We start from the raw sequence: 19,253 nt of genomic DNA, 5'->3' as shown, positions 1-19,253 counted from the left end.
GCAGTCCTGAACTCAAATACAGGCTGCCAGAGAATGGGTTGAGAGCAGCCCTGAGGTTGAGGAGAAGCTAAATATAACCTGGCACCATGCACTTCCAGCCCAACCATATGCTGGTCTCCATCCAAAGAAGCATGGTGAGGTGAAGGACGTGACTGTCCCTCTCTAGTCCACTCTAGTGAGTCTCTACCTGATGATCAGAGGACTGGAGCACCTCTCTTATGAAGACAGATTGAGGGAACTGGGCTTGTTCAGTCTAAGAGAAGGCTCTGGGAAGACTTTATAGCAGTCCTTTCCAATAAAGGAAAGCTAACAGAAAACTGGAGGAGTGTAGTGATGGGACTACGGGTAATGTCTTTAAAAGTGGGAGATTTAGGTTAGATATAAGGAGGAAATTCTTCACCCTGTGGGTGCTGAGGCACCGGAAAGTAGATCAGAGAAACTGCCTCATCACTGGAAGTGTTCAAAGCCAGGTTCAATGGGGCTTTGAGAAATCTGTTCTAGTAGAAGCTGTTCCTGCCCATGACAGTAGGGCTGGAACAAGGTGAACTTTAAGATCCCTCCCAAATCAAAGCATTCTATGATTCTGTGATCCCAAACTCATAGTCAACATATGAAACGAAGGTAAAAGGCAGAAATTCTGCAGGCGAACAGTAAAGAAGATTGGAAGAACAAAGCAATCAGTTTCGATGATGCCTTCACTGATAAGGGAAATTTGCCATTGACACCAGTTCTGTGGGGACTTTATCGTTGAATCTGAAGAGTGTGCTTGGCATATTCACTTATATTTACATACTACTTTCATTTTCATAGCCTGAGATAATTTAGAGACCTCAACATTTTGATTATAGAAGTAGCTGTGGAATTGCATTAGAAAGATAACACTACATTTATCTGATGCTAGATTCCAGCTATAACTCATCTCATCGAAGTATTCTGAAATTTTAAATCAAGTGTCAAAAGACTTTAGCTATTTTTTTCTTTCTACAATGGCATGCACCATTGTAGAAATCACCAGCCCCCACCTAGCCCCCACCTTTAAAACAGCATTTTAGTTTTAAAATAAGAACCATCCAGCTTATGAACCATTGGCAAATAACATTTCTTCTTGATTGATTCTGCAACATAACTTCAGTTAAGTGTAGCATGACCGGTTAATTGAAAACTGCTTTCCATTTAGAATTCACTCTCTGCTAGTCAATGATAAATAATTATTTCATCTGGCTCATTTCACATAATAAACTTTAAACACTCAAGCCTGTCACTGACTTTAAAAGAGCAAAAGTATTATTCTGTATTCCACAGCTTTCTAATACTCTATTTTATGTTTCATTCTCCTCTTTTATGACACTTCTTTTCTTTTAAATTGCACTTATTCAGACAAATGGGTAAGACTGCATATTTTATCTGTGCTTCCTTATTTCCCTGAAGATTGTTCCTTATTTGAAATATATTAAAAAAACTGAGTGAACTCTTTGACTCAGCTATTGTGGTGCAGGTGCTATAAACCTGCGAGGGTACATTTTGTTTTCAGAACTGAAATGATCACGTTAGTATCTGGGAATGAATAGAAATGAACTATGCAAAACAATCAAGTTGAGAAACAGATGTTGAAAAAATGTGTATTTTGCATTATCGCCTTCAATGCTTCATGCTGGCCTAGAGCAATTTTCAAGTCATCTGAGATGAAATTATAGCTATATAAAATACCCTGTTAACATATGAAATGAGAAAATGCAGTTCTTTATATTGTATTTCACTTTGAGACTTCAGATTTTCTTCAGTACTCAGTGACAAGGTACAGGGTGACATCCACTTTCTGAACTTATCAGAGTTATCAATTCTTCATTCTGGAAATGCTCCTCCTGTTTGTATTTTATGATTAATGACTATGCTATAGGTGACATTTAAATATTTAAATGCATGACTGCAAAATTTTTATGTCTTATTTCTTTGCTTTTTGCTCTTTTTTCTTAAGTTTGCAGTGCAAGCATTTTAGAGACTTACCTTCAATTGACATTCACTCTCCAAGTAGCTTTATGGCATTACTGAAATTATTTACAATAAGATGCAATCACATACTGAGGTACTAGTTTTGTTTTACATTCACCTTGTTGCTGACAATTGGCAGACTAGCATGCAGAACAGGAATCTCAGCTCAGCTACTTGATTTAAGCTGAGTTGAATTTATGCGTCAAGAAAGAAAATAAAATATAAATTCTGATTCCTTAAGCCGTCTCAGACGATTTATTGTAACATATAAAAAAAGAGAGACTTTAAACTGTAATATGGTTAGTGATTTGCATTTGATGGGAAGAGATAATAGCTGAAGAGCTCAATGGAATGATATTCACATCATCCATTACATCCCTTTCTCATCCAATGTAATCAAAGCCCTATGTTCAGTATTGGGAATGTTATGACATTAAAGGTTGAAGAGAAAGAATGCTAAGCCCCTTTTCTCAGACATGGCATACTTCTGTTTTGAGCAAAATGTTTAACTTTCTTTTTTATTTAGGTACATCATCCAGTTTGCCTTCCATACAGAAAGAGGACCTTCTGACATTCAGGTGGAATAGATTAAAAAAAAAAAAAATGTCACAGTAACAACAAATTTAAACTACCAAGCTACCAGATACGATAAAATATTTTGGTAAGTAGATCTCATCTAGTTCTACATGGAACATTTAAAGTCTACACTAGGTGTAAAATTCTCCATACTGTTGCACCTGTCATAAACTAAAGGAAATTTCCATAAGTGGTCTTGAGCTATTACTGTCAGGAGCCACTCATACTGCTAGAAATATTTCTCTTTCTCATAAAAGTGATCATTTTATTAGAGGAAAAGTATGATAATTTTCTTTTTATAATCTTGAAACACTTTCCTTTGCAACTTTTAATGAAATCCCTGGCTACAAAGCAAGAATTTTGAGACAGATGCCGTTATGACAAAAATCATGATCCTGAAAATTTTTTAACTGGAACCCTGCAAATAGAGTAAAAGTGTGCATCAGTATATAAAAGGCATAAAAATACCTAAAATAATTTTAAAATATTCAGGAGAGATACATTTCTTGTTAATTCTACCGAGTGCTAGAACCAGTGAAGAGTAACATCTAGCAGTGACTCTTATTTTCTGTTAATCTTACTATTCCTACAGTGAGAAAAGAGTGCTCTCCTAGCAGATCAGAGCAGGGTTTAGATTGCTTCCTTCTGGAAACTTTTTAATACTGAAGAAAACTAGCTATTCTGTTTTCCTTTCTGTATGATGTAATCTGCCCAAGGATTTTGAAAGCCAGTATTTGTGACAGAAATCTCATATCTAACTGACTGCATATGAGGATTGTGTTCTGGGTTAAACAGATTTAAATAGAAAAAAACATAAACAAATGAGTATTCATATTTCAATAATGCATAGATGCCATTATGCTTGACCGGGCTTGCTCTGTATTAAGTGCTTATAAACCTACAGACCACAGCTACATAAGGACAAAAGATAAACAATTATACAGTTATTAATGAACAATTGGAATGGATATCCAGTGCCATAAAATTTTTTTGGATAATGAAGAAAAAAAGCAGCCCTCTGCACTATAACATGGATGTCCCAGATGGGGTGAAAAAAACTGATGTGGGGTGTGTGATCTCTGAGCACTCAAGCAGTGCTATCTTATACCTCTGTTTTACTCTTTACTCTGCCACATACTGTGTGGCACGCTGGATCTCATTATTTGTCATCAGGATTCCTCCTCTACAGGTGACCTAAGACTGGTAGTTAGCATATTTAACTATTAGTGTAGAAGAAGTATACTTGGTTTATACTTGTTTTGATAAGCTGTATTCTTGATGTGTTCTAGCCAACCATTCATCTTTTGCATCTATTAGCTCACCTCCTATAAAAATTACTCCAGAAATCATAGTCTAATGGATAAGTCCAATGTCACAAGTGCTTGGAGGGAGCTCAAAAGGAAACCTAACACCAATTTCTCATCCAGTATAGTAAATGTTTTAGACATCCCATACTTTCCACTCAGCTCATCCCAGGAGACTGTGGTTAAATAGCAGCAGAATAAGTGTTCCTAGATTAACTGTCTCCATTTTCAGACTGCATTCACATTTACAGGATTCACAAATTCAACCATTAGTCAAGAAAACATTGAAAGATCAGGGTTTTAAAAAGAAATCACTTCAATGTCGACATGAGAACCTGGAATTCCCATAGAAATAGATAAGTCAAAACACATAAATAATGCCAAACAGGAGCAGAAATTCAGAGTATCTTAACAAAGACATCTGGGCAGTAGGTTTATAAAACAGACTTCAACCCTCTTTGTATATTAGTGACAGAATATGAACACAAGATATTTAAATGTTGCTATAACATTATTAAAATTGCAATAAGTGAAGTAAAGCAGTTTTATTTTCTTCTTCATCTCAAGTCACTAATGTGAATGTGATTTTTCACAGTACTTTCAGCAGAGATTTACGTCCTGGCAGTGGAGAATCATAAATCATCTTGTGCATTAGAGCTCAGGTAGATGTCACAGATGTTTTTGATATTCTAGGTATTTCTAATATTCTAAATATTTTGGTCACGTATAGAAAAAGTCATATAAAAAATCCTTTACCCATTAAAATATCTATCTATCTATCTATCTATCTAGATTATCTAGATATTATGATATCTAGAGAGATAGATATTATATTATCTAGATAGATAGATATCATAATATCTAAATAAATAGATATCGATATCGTAATATCTAGATGGATATCATAATATCTAGATAATCTAGATAGACAGACAGATATTATAATGGGTAAAGGATTTTCTCTGGATAGATGGACAAATCTGGATGATGTAACCTCAAATCAAAGCCCAGTTAGAATAGGTATTTATTCAGCAATCAGTACATCCACTTTAATTTATTTGTATCTGTAGAGATCATTAAAAGATTGGCATTCTAACTGCTTCAAGTTGTTTTCACTGTGCAAGCTTGTCTATTTCTTTATAGTTATAGTCATGAAGTTTCAGATAAGTAGTATTCATAATCAAATATCCTCTGCAGACAACCTTATGCCTATCATTATTTTATAATAAATATTACTTGCACACAAATACTAGATAAAGCATATCTTCCCACTTCAGAACACTGAATAAGAATGGTTAAGAATGGAAAAGAATATTTTATTTTAGCTCTGGAATTTCAATCATAAACATATGATTGCCCTTATGTTAATCGTTGGTGACTTTAATACAGTTTTTTAAATTTTTTTTTTAGAATGTTGGGGAGTCAGTGGGAAATGAAGAAACCCCAAATCTAGTTCTTGTCCAGAATTTTTGTTACATGATATTGCACTTGGCATGTGTGCAAGCTAGAAATACTGTAGAAACAAGCACTGGTCTTTGACTTTTCAACTTTGCTTGCGTACTTGACTGTTTATTCTGCTATTTATATCTCAAAGTATGGCAGAAATACACAGTAAAATAACTTAAATCAGATACACTGTCTTTCAGCCTTTCTTACTTAAAAAGGGGAAAGAATCCCAGAAGTAATATAAATTGGAGAAGCACACATCTTTATTTTGCCCAACCCAGAATGCTTCAATCCAGCTTTAGCCTCTCTGATGCCCTCAACAGGACATGAAATTTTGGGGATCTATTTTACATTGCTCCCAGAATACAATTAAAATTTTGCAATAGAATTGCTTATGAAACTAAAAACTTTTTTTACCAAGAAAAATTTCTAAAGGTGTGGAAGAAACAAAGTGTTAGTCTAATGAACTCACCAGGACTATCCAAAAGATGGCTTAGAAGAGACTTTTCCTTCAGATCGTTATTAATGCATTATGTCTTCCACAAGATGGCTCAAAATGACTATGCTCAAATGTTTTGTTGTTGTTACTTGTTTATTTAGTTGTTTATTTGTTTGTTTGCTTATCCAAATGCAGAACCTAAGCATCATTCTTAATTTCAGGTCAAAATCTGTTTTCTTTGATCACCCAAGCAGAATGAGTTGGAAGAAACTGCTTTCAGATCCTGCCAGCATACTCTCAACGCTAAGGACTAAGATATTGTGAAGCTGGTCTCTTATGGATGGTTACTACCTTTGTTTTCTTAGTTTAACCTAAACATACTCAACATACACACTGTGCATTCTGAATCTTGCATTTCTTTCAGTTTGTTATTTCAGTGCAGTAACTAAGATGTCATTACCCATCCAATCAAAATTTAGTACCCCACTTTAAATGGCACCATACAAACGTAAGCTTTGCACAAAACTACTTTTTACCATTTATTCAAATTGATCATCATAATAATGAGTTATTACCTACCTGTGTGCTTCTGGAGATCTGAAGGACAAAGTTGCCCCTTCCCATTACTTCTCTCTTCCACATTCTTCCTTGTCTTTGGCTGTATTTCCCAATCTTTTTCCTTCTTGACTGAAGGATATCTTCATTCTTCCATTCAATCTCTGAATTAACTTAATGACAACAGCATTCAACCTTCAGCAATCATGAGGAAAACTACATCCAAGGATGTCTTTAATAGCAGAAGAAAAACTTCCTAATTTTCAGCAGCTGTTCTTAAAACCCCATCCATAAGTAGGCAACTAGTGCTAGCTATATGCAACATGAAAAAGTGATGCAGAGGGCCATGAAGTGTGTAATCACCTCAAGTGAATTCTGAAAATGAATACTGTTAGAATTTAAGATGTCAGCTGAGGAAGAAAAATGAGAGTCTGAAAACCTCGGTTCCTCAGATGCCTTGTTATCACTGATGAAAACTGCAAAGATGCCTAAGGCTCTGCTCTGCACACGCTTCTTCCTGTGACTGTCTTATCTGGATCCAAACTGGGACTCTTTCATTAACTTTCCTACTTAGAACCCTGTAAGACTTGATACAAATGTATCCAAAACATACCTATGATGTATCTATGGGAATGAGAACAACAGCTTTTATGAGACAAACTAATTGATTCACGGGAAAGAGAAGTAATAATCACTTGATTTGTAGTCGACCTAGATTGGATATTGTGAGTAATTCACATTGGGAATAGAGAACACCCCCCACAAGCTTTTATGCTGAAAAGGTTCAAAACCATCTATTGGAGACCACCTGAATTAGAGACAATCTTAGGATCTTTCAGATGTTTCCCATCTTTCTTGAAGCTTTCTTGCTGTGCAGCAAAGAACTGAAAAGTCATTGGACTAAACAGAACATGCAAGAATAAGCACGAGATTTTAATCCAAGATTTAATCAGGAAACTTGCCCAAAAAGGATGAACTGTGGATTCCTTTTCTTGTTCCAAGCAGAGTTTACGTACTAAATGTTAAACAGTTAGTGAATAAAATAAACAAACATGGTTCAGAGCTGGGACTGGAACCTGGTACTTAATCTCCAAGAGAGCTTTGCCATCACTTGCTGCGTTAGGTTGTTGCAGGCATTTTTCTGCAGAAATTTAGGGCAGCCACAAACAGAAATGACTTCTAGCTTGTCCAAGACTTTGCTGGGAAATGTGTGGTAACTATCAACTCAGGTTGATAGCTCTTCCCAGGCATGCTACAAGGGCTTTGTGTGCCCATCTCAAGGCTGAATCTAGCTCATGGAGAGCCAAGGATGCCTGCCCTCCTGAAACCAGTACTAACATCTGCACTAGGTATTAAGTGCATACAGGGCTGGTCTCTGTCATGGAGGCCAGCAGTCAGAATACTGCCTCTTCAGTTCTTTTTTTTTCCAGAATATAGTGCCTTCAGCACCAGAATATAGTGCTTATAGCAAAACTGCCTGTTGGGAATTCCCATAGGCCTACACTGTCTTTCAAAGCAGAAACCATCTGGGTGACTTTCAGTGCCAATTTGGGTCATTTTAACAGTTTCACCATGTAAGTCAAACTCCTGTGCTTGGGAACATTCCTTCGTGCTATTTAATTCATTCTTTTAAGCATAGCCAAAGTGATCTATCAAAGTCAAGCAGGAAGCATCTTGTCCTTTCACTAATCTGTTTTTTTTTTTTTTTATTCTACTAATCTTTTTGTGTTTGTATTTTTTTCCCCTCTGGCTGCAGGCAGTGTCCCTTGGTGGTTTCTACAGGGATAGCTGCTGTTCATGCAGCATTTTTTGGATGCAGAAGCTGAATGACCTGCACAGCTCAGTGTGTGGACTTTCAGGAGCTTCTCTGCAATACGGAAGCAGGAAAGCCTTCAAGAGAAAGAAATTGTGTGAATGCATCTGTGAAGCAAATTTCTTGTATTGTGTACAACACTGAGGTGCAAGTCTTCTCTTAAATTACAAGCTGTTTCTCCATGCATTGGCTGCTTCATAAACATGCTTAATGCTACACTGTTCCCAAGGGGTACCTGACTGACCACTGTAAGTGATAATTCACTGATCATTGAAACTTGCTTTTGTTTTCAGCACTGAATGGAAAAGATCTGCCTGGGCATTCCCGATCCCTCTACCAGTTCCAGCTGCATGAAATCCTTTTTAATATAATCTTAGTTAACAATTGAAGTACCCTGAAATAGCTGGAAAGTCTATTTCTAGTTTTGGATACCAAAATGCGCTAACAAATCTTCCAGTGTTCTTTGGCTTGTTTCCAACTGCTTGAGGTAAAACGGCCCCAGGATATTAGGGTATTTACTTACAATTCAAATAGACATTTAAGCACTGGCATTTTAGATCTTTGGACCCTGTGTACCAATGAAGGAATTTGTGTAACACATCATAAGCCACAGCTGTGTCATAGTGCAGAGGCACCAAGTCTGAAGTGGAAATTCACCCTTCATTATGCTCTGTGCTGGATTAACAGCAGGAGCTAGTAAGTCATGCACTGGTGCTCATGCATGCTTGAATTAAGAGTGAAATAGGGCATTCTGGCCCAGCAGTGACTATTGTTACCAGCTTCCTGTAGGTACTGTAAATCAGGGCAGTATCACCTCATTGTTTTTAATGAATATTAATTCTCACTGAGTCAGCTATGTGCTGGGCTTATCCGACATGCTTTAGAACTGCCATGTGTTCTGAACAGCAAATGGAACAGATCTTTCTTAAGGAAAAATTAATACTCTTATACTGCTATTCATTTGGATGTTATGTACAAGAAGAAAACATGTCAAAGAATAAAAGTTATTAACAACTTATTGCATTTCTCTGTCAACCACCTTACTGTTGAGAAGATATATACAGCTTATGGGTAAATCTTATGGATCGGCTGTTTGACAGGTGTGACAATGGAAGTTTATAAGTTTGTCAGTCATACTAGAGCTCAATTATTTACATAAATAAAAGAGTATTTTTGAAGTTCACCCTTTTTTGGCTATATTCTATAGATTACAGATCCCAGCTATACTGAGTTATGTATTAACAGCAATAACATGAACTGAGCACTTGAAAAAATGAAAAATAATCTAATAGCATTTTGGAAGTATACTTAAAATGAAATTAGAATTATAGTTACAACTTCTGTACCTACTATACAAGAACAACTTGGTTTCAAGCTTTACTGTGCCTTGCTATTCTAACTAGTATGCTGGTTACTGATGTGCCTTATTGTAGGCAAAACATAGAGCCTTTGTCTTTGTTCAGTAGAAAGGTAGCTGCTACCTCAGAGCAGACAGTGAGCTTAGATAGGAATGCCTTTCTCAGAACTGTCTCTCCTTCAGAACCTACAATTCTGTATTTCATCCATGTGCTTCACTGCCAGTTTTCATGAGACTTACATAAAAAGTCATCATGTTGATGTCTCAGTGCTGGGAGTGAAGGGCTGGCAGGCATGCAGCTTTGCATAAAGCTTTTCTCCATATTAAACTGAAAACTCCTGTTTTCTCCCTTCCCCTAGAACTCTTCCACTTAAAAAATAGTTTTTTGATGTGCATGTGCAGAGCAAACAAGAAGCGTTTGCTTAAAAAAAAGTGCAGTTGTGTGAATTTGAACAATGTGAGTTATTTTAGTCTGGTAGCTTTTATTTTCCCAGAAGCATGCATGGTGGGAAGGCCCTATGGGTTATGGATTGTTAGCTGCTCCATTTTGTTTTCTTAAATATCATTCTTGGCAAATCTTTAGTTACACCTAAAAAAAAAAAAAAAAGATAGAAAGTGCTTTTTAAATACCAGAACTTTACAAATTTATGAGAAATAGGTGAAGACATTTCTAATATTACATTATATAATATTGTGCATTTGCTACAACACGTCTTAAAATGGCTTAAATTGACAGAAAACAACACACTACTGATATGGTGGAAAAAGCTATTTGAATATTTACAGCTTCTTCCAAGTCTTTCAAGTGCTCGCATTGGCCATATTAGTTTCTCAGGGACGTTTGTCATGGATGTCCTATGTTACTTTCCTTTTGGATATGACAACTGCATTGTGATTTTTTTGTGGACTATTTGTAACACACAAATAGTTGTTTCTTTTTTTTTTTTTTTTGGGGGGGGGGGGTGTGTGGATAGTTTTTCTAAGGATGCAGCAGTTCTTAGGAGTAGCACAAAATCCTCTTTGACGTTTAACTTCAGAGTTGCTTAACTTCATCCCTCCAGATCAGGACCTGAATTTTAAACTCATATAGAGAATTATAAAGTTAACTTCCTATGATAAAACACATTTAAATGCAGAGAAAGAGCTTGAATTTACTAGCTATAACAGCTTTACAGCAAAGCTATAAGCTAATTCTCCTGTACAGTATTTTATAGCTTTGGAAAATCATAGAAGATATCAAGGAAATTTGTCACTTCTGACATTCAGAATACATCTCTCTTTGAAAGCTTTGCCGTTCTGTATATGTTGTCATAGGCACATAAGGTGTTTGAGCAGTAGCTTACAGGCAACAGAAAAATCTCTCCTGAGATAACCTGAGAGACAGAGTTATCTCGTTGGTGGATGAAGCCATTTCGTATTTACTAGTGCCATCTTCAATTACGTCTACTCAAATCCCATGTCAGTTTGTGTCATAAAGAAAACTGAGCCTTCAGTAAAAGGATTTTTTCACTTAAATTTGTAATTATAATTTTACGTTAAAAGTAGCTTGTTGATAAATGGCTCAAACATTTTAATAACTTGAAATTTATCAAAAAAAGGTTCTGTAAACAAACTGTTTTGCAAGTTTTGTCTGCCCTCTCAATTTCACTATATTATTTTAAATTCACACAGTGTCAATTAACAGCAACATTGCTAATTGAAGATAAATCCACTTTAAATTGAAATTGACAAATCAAATATAGAGGACGCATAAAAGTATTATAAAAACTTTAAAAGATAAACCATGAGGATATTAATTTATTTTCTTTAGCAAAAAGAATGTTCTTCACAGTTTCCATGTTTGGAGAATGTGGTTACAAAGGAAATGGATGGATGTGTCTCGTGTTGCTAGAAGAAAGCAGGAATTGGATATGTTTGCAGGCTGGGTGTTAAACTTACATTTATCCTTAAGATTTTCTATGAAGCTGTGGTAGAACAGCTACCTGTAAAAGTCATGATACCAATTTTCCTTGATATATTTCAGTAGCTAACAAAAAATGTATGGGATCAGCAACCCATAGCACTATGGTAAGTCTATATGTTGGAAGTTTTTGATGGTAAAGATGCAGGGTGAATGCATGGCTATGAACAGAAGCCCCTTAGCTTTTGCCATGTTCAGAAGAAAACGGCAGCAGAACTCACTATCTGGACTCTGTATCACCATGGAGCATTTGTGCTGGATGGACTACAGGAGTGAATCTGGAATTAGAGTCAGGTAGGAAAAGGATTATTCACTGAAGTCAAAGCAAACTGAAGAGAGAACGATTTGAGAATTAGCATCCAAAAGTTCCTTTTTACAAGCTAGTTAGGCAATGAACCAGGACTCCTAATTTTCTCCTTTTTAACAGAAGTATTTCAAATCTCCATCAGATGTACTCTGTCTTACTGCCTGCTCTTGCTAATATATCAAAGGAAAACCATGCCATTTTGATCCATTCCCACACATCTGCAGGGAAACATTTTGGTGCTTAACAGACTCTCTCACTCTAAACATCCCTTATTCCCCATAGTTTGGCCTCTTTTAGTTTCCATAAACATTCCTCTCAGGCTGCAGAAGCAGCAGTCAGCTTGGATATATGCACAAGCATTAGGGGCCCTTCCAAGAAAGATGCTCAGGAAGATCCCCTTGTTTGACCCTTTTGGTCTGGACCCTTTTATTCTCTAGTGAGTGCTATGATTTGGGATACTTCACTGCACAGCACAGGTTTTTCTTTACTCCTTTTTCTCTGTAGTTGTTTTTCTTAGCTTTTTTTCCAGGTCTGATGCAAAGTAATTCTCTAACAGACATACTTGTTCCTAGTACTAATGCAAGATAGACATACCAAACTGACATATTTGGTGGCACTTGGTGGCTGATTAATTTGTTTGCTGTAAAACAAGATTATTTTGTTTACACTGAAGTTTTAGTATCTCAGCTTTCCCCAGGGAAAGAAAGTAAGGAACAAGGGGGAAAAACTGGCAGTAAATCACACAAGGTCACTTACAGTTTCAAATCTTCGTGTCAGTGAGCCACAAACACTGATTCTTGGGGCAGGGAAGGCAGGGTGCCCCAGGGAACACTTGATAAAACATGCCTTTCTGGAGCAGGACTGTAGTTTGTCTCCATTTACTTGTCCTAGCTCCACAGAAAAGTTCAACCTTAAGAAATTTTAGGTGGAAACCTTAAGCGAAAACTTAAGGCTGAAGATGCAGAGAAGGGCATGTTTGAGGACTAGAAAGCAGAGGCTGTTTTAGAGCGTAATGCAAATAATTTTTACCTTTATCCTTAGTAGAATCTTTCATAAAGCCTTAATTAAACATGTTTTACTTTTAGGAGAGCTGCTGGTTTTTGGTAGAATCTCAGACATATAGTTGTGTCAGAGGTAGGACACAGTCATCATCACACAATAGACACGTCTGTTGAGATGTTGGTGGAGAGGGATAACATGGTTGGTGTTTCTCAGAGCAAACATCAGCTTAGAATGCAAGTTTTCTTCGATATTTAGTGTCCCTGTGGAACAGATAACACCACATTCTCCTTCCAAGTTCTCTACAGAGAGGTCTGATCTGTAAAATTATATTGTGCCCATCTTGTATGAATTCAGTGACATTCATCTGTTCTTTTCTGGAATTTAAATGTGCCAAACAGTTTACTGAACACCACTGAGCCCTTTTCCTCAACTGTCTACAGGCCTTGCAAAATGAGATCTTCTTCCATCTGCTTGATATGAAAGAGCAAAGTTCATAATATCAACTGCTATTGCTGATGCTACAGCATGAAAGGCTTGAGTTTTTGTGGACTTGTTAGATTTCATGGCCAGGCCAACATCCTAACCATCCTGTCTTAGGCATTTTTCTTTGTGCAACCTTCATCTTTGGGCTGATGAGGTCAATTTTCAGTTATTTAAAAAAACAACAACAACAAAAAACAGAAGTGTCTGTCAAGCTAGTATATCCTATTTAAGGGAAAAGCAATGGAAAAGGAGGTATTGATGAACAACATGCAAGTAACACCAGCTATATTCCAGGCTGCATCAAAAGAAGCGTGGCCAGCAGGGCAAGGGAGGAGGTTGTTCCTCTCCAGTCTGCTTTCATTGTACTCCACCTGCAGTACTGCATTTAGTTCAGGGGAAATAATGTTATTCAAACACTCAACATCTTGCAACAGTGGAGATGAACTAGTGTTCTAATGATAGAAATCTTTAGAATTAGTCGTAAGCTAAAGATGGGGTCAAAAGGTCAATCATTATCCTGTAGCTCTTAGCTTTAATTCCAAAGGAAGGGCATATTTCCAGACTGCAGATAACATTGTGTAACCATCAATGATAAATTATGACAATTTAATAGTAACTGCCTTAAATAGACCACCAAAACCAAAATATTCATAAATGTATCAAATGAATAGCGTCTGTCAGAAATATGTCAGCCATCTATTAAACTTCTGTTACAGTTCCAGCACTGCCAGAAAGCCTGTGAGAATTCTCAAAAAAAGACAGTGCAGTCCCTGATGTTCTTCCTGAAATGACTGACCCATCTTACTGAAAACATTTTAAAAATAACTTCATGATACATAAAAATAATTGCTATCATTGACCTAGCAGCAACATTTAGAATAGCCTTGAGGAATTCAGCATGATAAACCCTTAAGACTGCTTGGAAAATTTTCATCGTGAAGAATTTTCAGTGGAATAAAAGAATAGTTTTCTTTCAAAAATGGAAAACAAACAAGTTTGCCAGCCTGGTCTGTAATACATAGTTGTTGCCAGTGGAGTAACGTCTATGATCAGGTCACCCATTATGATAAATTCTATCTGGATGGAGCAAGATGATCTTTAAGGGTACATTCCACCTAAGCCATTCTGTGATTCTATGACAATATGATGATATTCAGTCTTCACACCGATATGACAATGATTTCTTTTTAAGTCTACGGTGAAGTTGTGGTCTAATATCTTATGCTTTCTCTATCAATATTTAAAAATCTGATTTAATTCCATCAATTCTGTTTTCTCTGATTAAAAAAAAACCAGGCGATTCATCTCATACTCAAGTCAAAACCCCTAAATGCTGAAAATCATGCCTTCAATTTTGATATCCTTTCTAAGTTAGAAGATTAAGCTGGGGATAAACATACTGTCTGTGGTACATAAAACATCATTTGCACTAATGCAAAAATACTTGAACGTGTTTGTCACTTGATTAGTACATCAAAATGAGAAGAGCCACGAGGACTCACGAGGAAAAGAATTGCAGTTTCAGTCATGATTTTAATCTGCTTTGGTATTCTAGGAAGTATTAAAACTAGTATTGGCTTTATACTCAAATGTTAAACCAATTTGGTATCACGATCTATGCTACCTCTCAGAACTCTGACTAATAATATTTATGTATTGTGAGCCTCAGGAAATATGACAACCTTTTCTAGATTAACCATTACTTTTAATCTGAAGGTGAACAAGTCCTTAGTACTTGATGAGATTAACCCACAGGTACTGAGGGAACAGGTGGATGAAGTTGCAAGGTCACTATCCATCATATTTGAAAGGTCAGGCAGTCTGTTAAAGTTTCCACTGACTGGTAAAGTGAAACATAACCCCCACGTTCAAGAAGGGGAAAAAAAGAGAATATAGGCCAGTCATTCTCACCTCTGTGCCTGGCAAGATCATGGAGCAGATCCTCCCAAAGGCCCTACTCGAGTATATGAAAAATAAAAATGAGGTGATTTGTGGTTCACCAAGGGCAAGTCATGCCTGACAAATTCGGTGGCCTTTTACAGTGGATGATGAATAGCATCAGTGGATAAAGGAAGAGCAACTAATGTCCAAACCATTTGACACTGTCCCACATGACATCCTGGTAGCCAAATTGGAGAAAAATAGATATAATGGATGGACAACTCACTGGATAAGGAACTGGATGGTTGCACGAAAGCTCGAGAGCAGCCCTGAAAAGAAACGTTTGGGGATGTCAGCTGATGAAAGACTCAACATGAGCTGGCAATGTGTGCTTGCAGCACAGAAGGCTAACCATATCCTAAATTGCATCAAGAGAAGTGTGATCAGCAGGTCAATGGAGTTGATTCTGCCCCTCTACTTTGCTCTTGTGACAACACTACCTGGTATACTATGTCCAGTTCAGGAGCCCCCAACACAAGAACGACACAGAGCTGTTGGAGTGGGGCCAGAGGAGTACAATGAAGATGATCAGAGGGCTGGAGCACTTCCTCTACAAGGACAGGCTGAGAGAGCTGGGACACTTCAGCCTGGAAAGGAGATGACTCAAGGGGGATCTTATCCAATACCTTAAGGGGGCCTACAAGGAAAAATGTTTAGGAACTTTTTGGAAGGGTATGTAGTGACAGGACAAGGGAAATGGCTTTAAACTGGAAGAGGGTAGATTTTAGACTAGATATTTGGAAAAAATTATTTACTGTGAGGGTGGTGTAACACTGAAACAGGTTGGCAGCAACGTTGTAGAAGACCCCACCCTAGAGGCATTCAAGGCCAGGCTGGATAGTCAGCAACATGGTCTAGTGGGGGGTGACCCTGCCTATATCAGGGGTTTGGAACTAGGTCCCTTCCAACCCAACCATTCTATGATTCTATGACTAAGACTTGCCTAACTTGGAATCCTGAACTGCATTATGCAGCATATTTCATCCAGGATAAAATTAGAACATACGAATTTCAGAAGTCATGGAAATTGTTTGGAAAAAGTACAGAATGCTGACTTGTCATTAATATCAATGAGCTTCAGTTCTTCTATTAAAAAGAAGACAAGACCTAGAACACAGAGTTATAAGATGACACATATATAACATTTAGCCAATGTTAAATTTATTGGTGAAATATTTTATAATCTTTGGTAAACAGTTATAATGAAAGAGAAACTGCACATCTAATGGCTATCTTAAAGAAGGCAGTGAAAATAAACCTCAGACATTTTTGTACATCAAATGTACTTTAGAAAGTTATATAGTAGCCTACAGGGAAAGGGATGCAGACTATGAAATGATAGCAATGAAAAACTAGGAGACAGGGGATGCTCTATAATGCTAAATAAAAAAACATGTATTTAGAGTAATGAGTACTCTATGATGAGAGATTTCACCACTGTCTATTTAATGGCTTTAAAATATTAAAATGCAATAAAACTAAGAAGGGCAAAAGTATTTTAAACATAAGCCTATTGATTATAAACCCAAATGCTAAGGTATTGTGCAGTCAGTCCAGAAGCAGAAAAGGATATGGAAGAAGAACATAGAAGTCTTTAAAAATGATCGCTTTTGATTGAAGAACTTAACAAGAAATATGGGAACTTATGGGTGGTTTCAGATTTTTAGGATAATTCTTTGATGCTGATTGGGAAAAAAAAAAACCCTGCTCTTCTGAATGCAAGTGAATGAAACAACAGACAGCATCTTGATTCTCTCCTATAGGATTTTTTAGTTAATGCTTGTCGGCATATCACCCCTTCTTTTTATTTTGTAGGAGGCAGTTCCTTGGTCTTGTTCACATTGTGATTTTAACTTTGATTATTATTATTTTAATTTGCTATTTGTTTTTTTTACCATATCAGACTGAGAAATATTTTGACTTGCATAGATTCTGCTCCTCTTTGTTCTGCAGGCTTATATAGAGAAACCTTTGCTGTTTCCAATAAAACAAAACCAGTAAATTGCAACCTCCTCTACGTTAAACAAAGCAGAAAAGTACTGTTTTCAGGAATTTGCAATAGGTTCTTCCAAACTCATCATGCTATTACAAGCTTTGAATATTGGTTTATTTATTGAACTTGCTCCCCCATACTGCTTAGGGTTTGGTGTGTTTTAAATTTTTTCCCACTAGAAGTGCATCATTCACAGTCAGTGCAAAAAATGAAAATGTGATTTTCTTTTTTTAACTGATGGATGAATGATAGACTTTTCAAGGGTAGAGAGATGCTTTCTATTTCATTGTCAAACACAATGAATTTCTAGACCTACAATGTAATAAATCTAGGGTGTGGCAAGTAGAATTTAACCATGTAGTTAGAGGCAAGCACATGGTTGAATGCTCTGTTAACCCAGAGCTCAAGATGTTTCCAGAGTAAAACATACTGTGCTTAAAAAAGGGGAATAGACTATTTGTATTTCAAATGTTTGTACAGTGTTTGAAAAGTGTTATTGCATTAGCCCTGTCAGAATGACTTATTTACTGGCTAGTCTTCTCTGTATTATTTTTGCTTCTGTTTACAATTTGTTCATGTCCTAAAATAACTTACTTACAGAGTCAATATAATACTAATTTTATGCCAATTATTTCTAATTTCAAGCATTTTCTTATCTGATTAATGTCTGGTTGGCCCATGCAGCATCCTATATTCTCTTAATGCTGAACTGATGCAAAATACCAGTGGTTGATTGTGATACATGAAAACTGTAATAACGAGTGAAACTCAAGTCTGTCTGCAAATCTTTGTACAAAAATTACATTTCCTACCATAAGCAATGACGTGATCCCATTGGCTGTGTCAGTAAATTTGGTCTAATATGTCTCATTGTGTTTCCAACAGCTCTGGTCCTTAGCTGTGCAATATGTGCTCAATTCCAGCAATCTATGAAGATGAGACCTGAGTGGCATGATCCACTGGAGTGTCTTGATTTGTTTTGCGAGAAATTCAGACGTATGAACTGGGAGAAGATGATGGACTTTTCTAATAACTCTGTTGTTCTGATCAGGGCTCTGGAGATGTTACATCTCTGATGTCCGTGTTGTTTGGAGAACTTCATAACTGAAGGGACTCAATCAGGTACAGATATCAGCACAGTTGTGGATGTTCTGAAATCACATCAGGGCTTATATTCCACCTTGTGTACTCTGAGCTCCTGCAATTTAAATGATACCTAGCTGGTTGAAGCTGGCTCAGACGGACCTGACCCTACTGGCTGCAGTCATGGCATCACACACCTAATCAGAGTGCCTAGGCTTGAAGACCTAGAATAACGGCTTGACACTATCAAAGTCAATGAGATATTGCCATTAGTTCTATATGTCTTCATAGCCAGAAATCTTTCTAATTTCACCCCTATTAATGCTAATGTCAATGCAAAAAACTTGGAGAAACTGCCTGTTTGCATCACTACATTAAATCTTTTGCAGTATTTGTTTCTTCAGTACTGACTTTACTGGTGTTAAGTTATGCCCACTGTTCAAAGTGTCATACTGGAATACAGTTAGAGATTCTAATAAAGTAACTCAGAAGTATTTACTCATTTTCTTAATTTTTTTTTTTTTCCATTAAAAGAAACAGCCAATCAAAAATCTCTACTTGGTGCTTCAATAACTAATGTAATATTAGACACAATTAGGAGAATTTCTTGAGCAGACTTTACAGCTTATAAGCACATAAACTGTGTAGTTATTTTTGGGAAAAAAAGATCCAGTAGACTTTAATCAGCTGAAATGCTGTTCACTTCTATGAAAAAAAAACAAACAAAACACAAATGTCTCAGGTACTAGCTTTATCTTGTAGACTGATATGCATATAAAGAGGGGGTGGAAGAAAAAAAAAGGGATTGTACACACTGCTTCCTGCTTAGACAAAATGTCCTCGGAAATTGCTCATTTAGAAAGCTGATTATCTTCCCAAAATAAAACTCGGAAGATAATATACCTTTCAGACTTTTTTAGACAGTGCCAAATTACACTGATAATGTAAATTCTGTACATGCAGAGACAACATCTTGTTTGACCAAAGAAAGGCTGGAAATTAATG

At 36.6% G+C, this 19,253-nt stretch overlaps 1 protein-coding gene across 5 annotated transcripts in view; it reads left to right on the top strand.

Moving 5' to 3' along the window:
- The window catches only part of KCNS3 (potassium voltage-gated channel modifier subfamily S member 3), a 65,375-nt gene extending 46,629 nt beyond the window's left edge, over positions 1-18,746 (top strand). For 3 of the 5 annotated variants that reach the window (XR_008208053.1, XR_008208052.1, XR_008208051.1), the window contains 3 exons: positions 2,516-2,650; positions 8,066-8,370; positions 18,051-18,746. The gene's annotated coding sequence lies outside the window, so the exon portion shown is untranslated. Of the gene's footprint in view, positions 1-2,515; positions 2,651-4,464; positions 4,536-5,826; positions 6,098-8,065; positions 8,371-18,050 lie in introns of those variants that run through there. The other 2 variants (XR_008208054.1, XR_008208059.1) reach the window with 2 other exon arrangements.
- Positions 18,747-19,253: the final 507 nt, after the last annotated feature.

This window comes from Tympanuchus pallidicinctus, unplaced genomic scaffold (assembly GCF_026119805.1).
Source record: "Tympanuchus pallidicinctus isolate F22 unplaced genomic scaffold, pur_lepc_1.0 scaffold1, whole genome shotgun sequence".
NCBI classification, from domain to species: Eukaryota; Metazoa; Chordata; class Aves; order Galliformes; family Phasianidae; genus Tympanuchus; species Tympanuchus pallidicinctus.
This window is presented reverse-complemented; position numbering and strand designations above follow the sequence as displayed.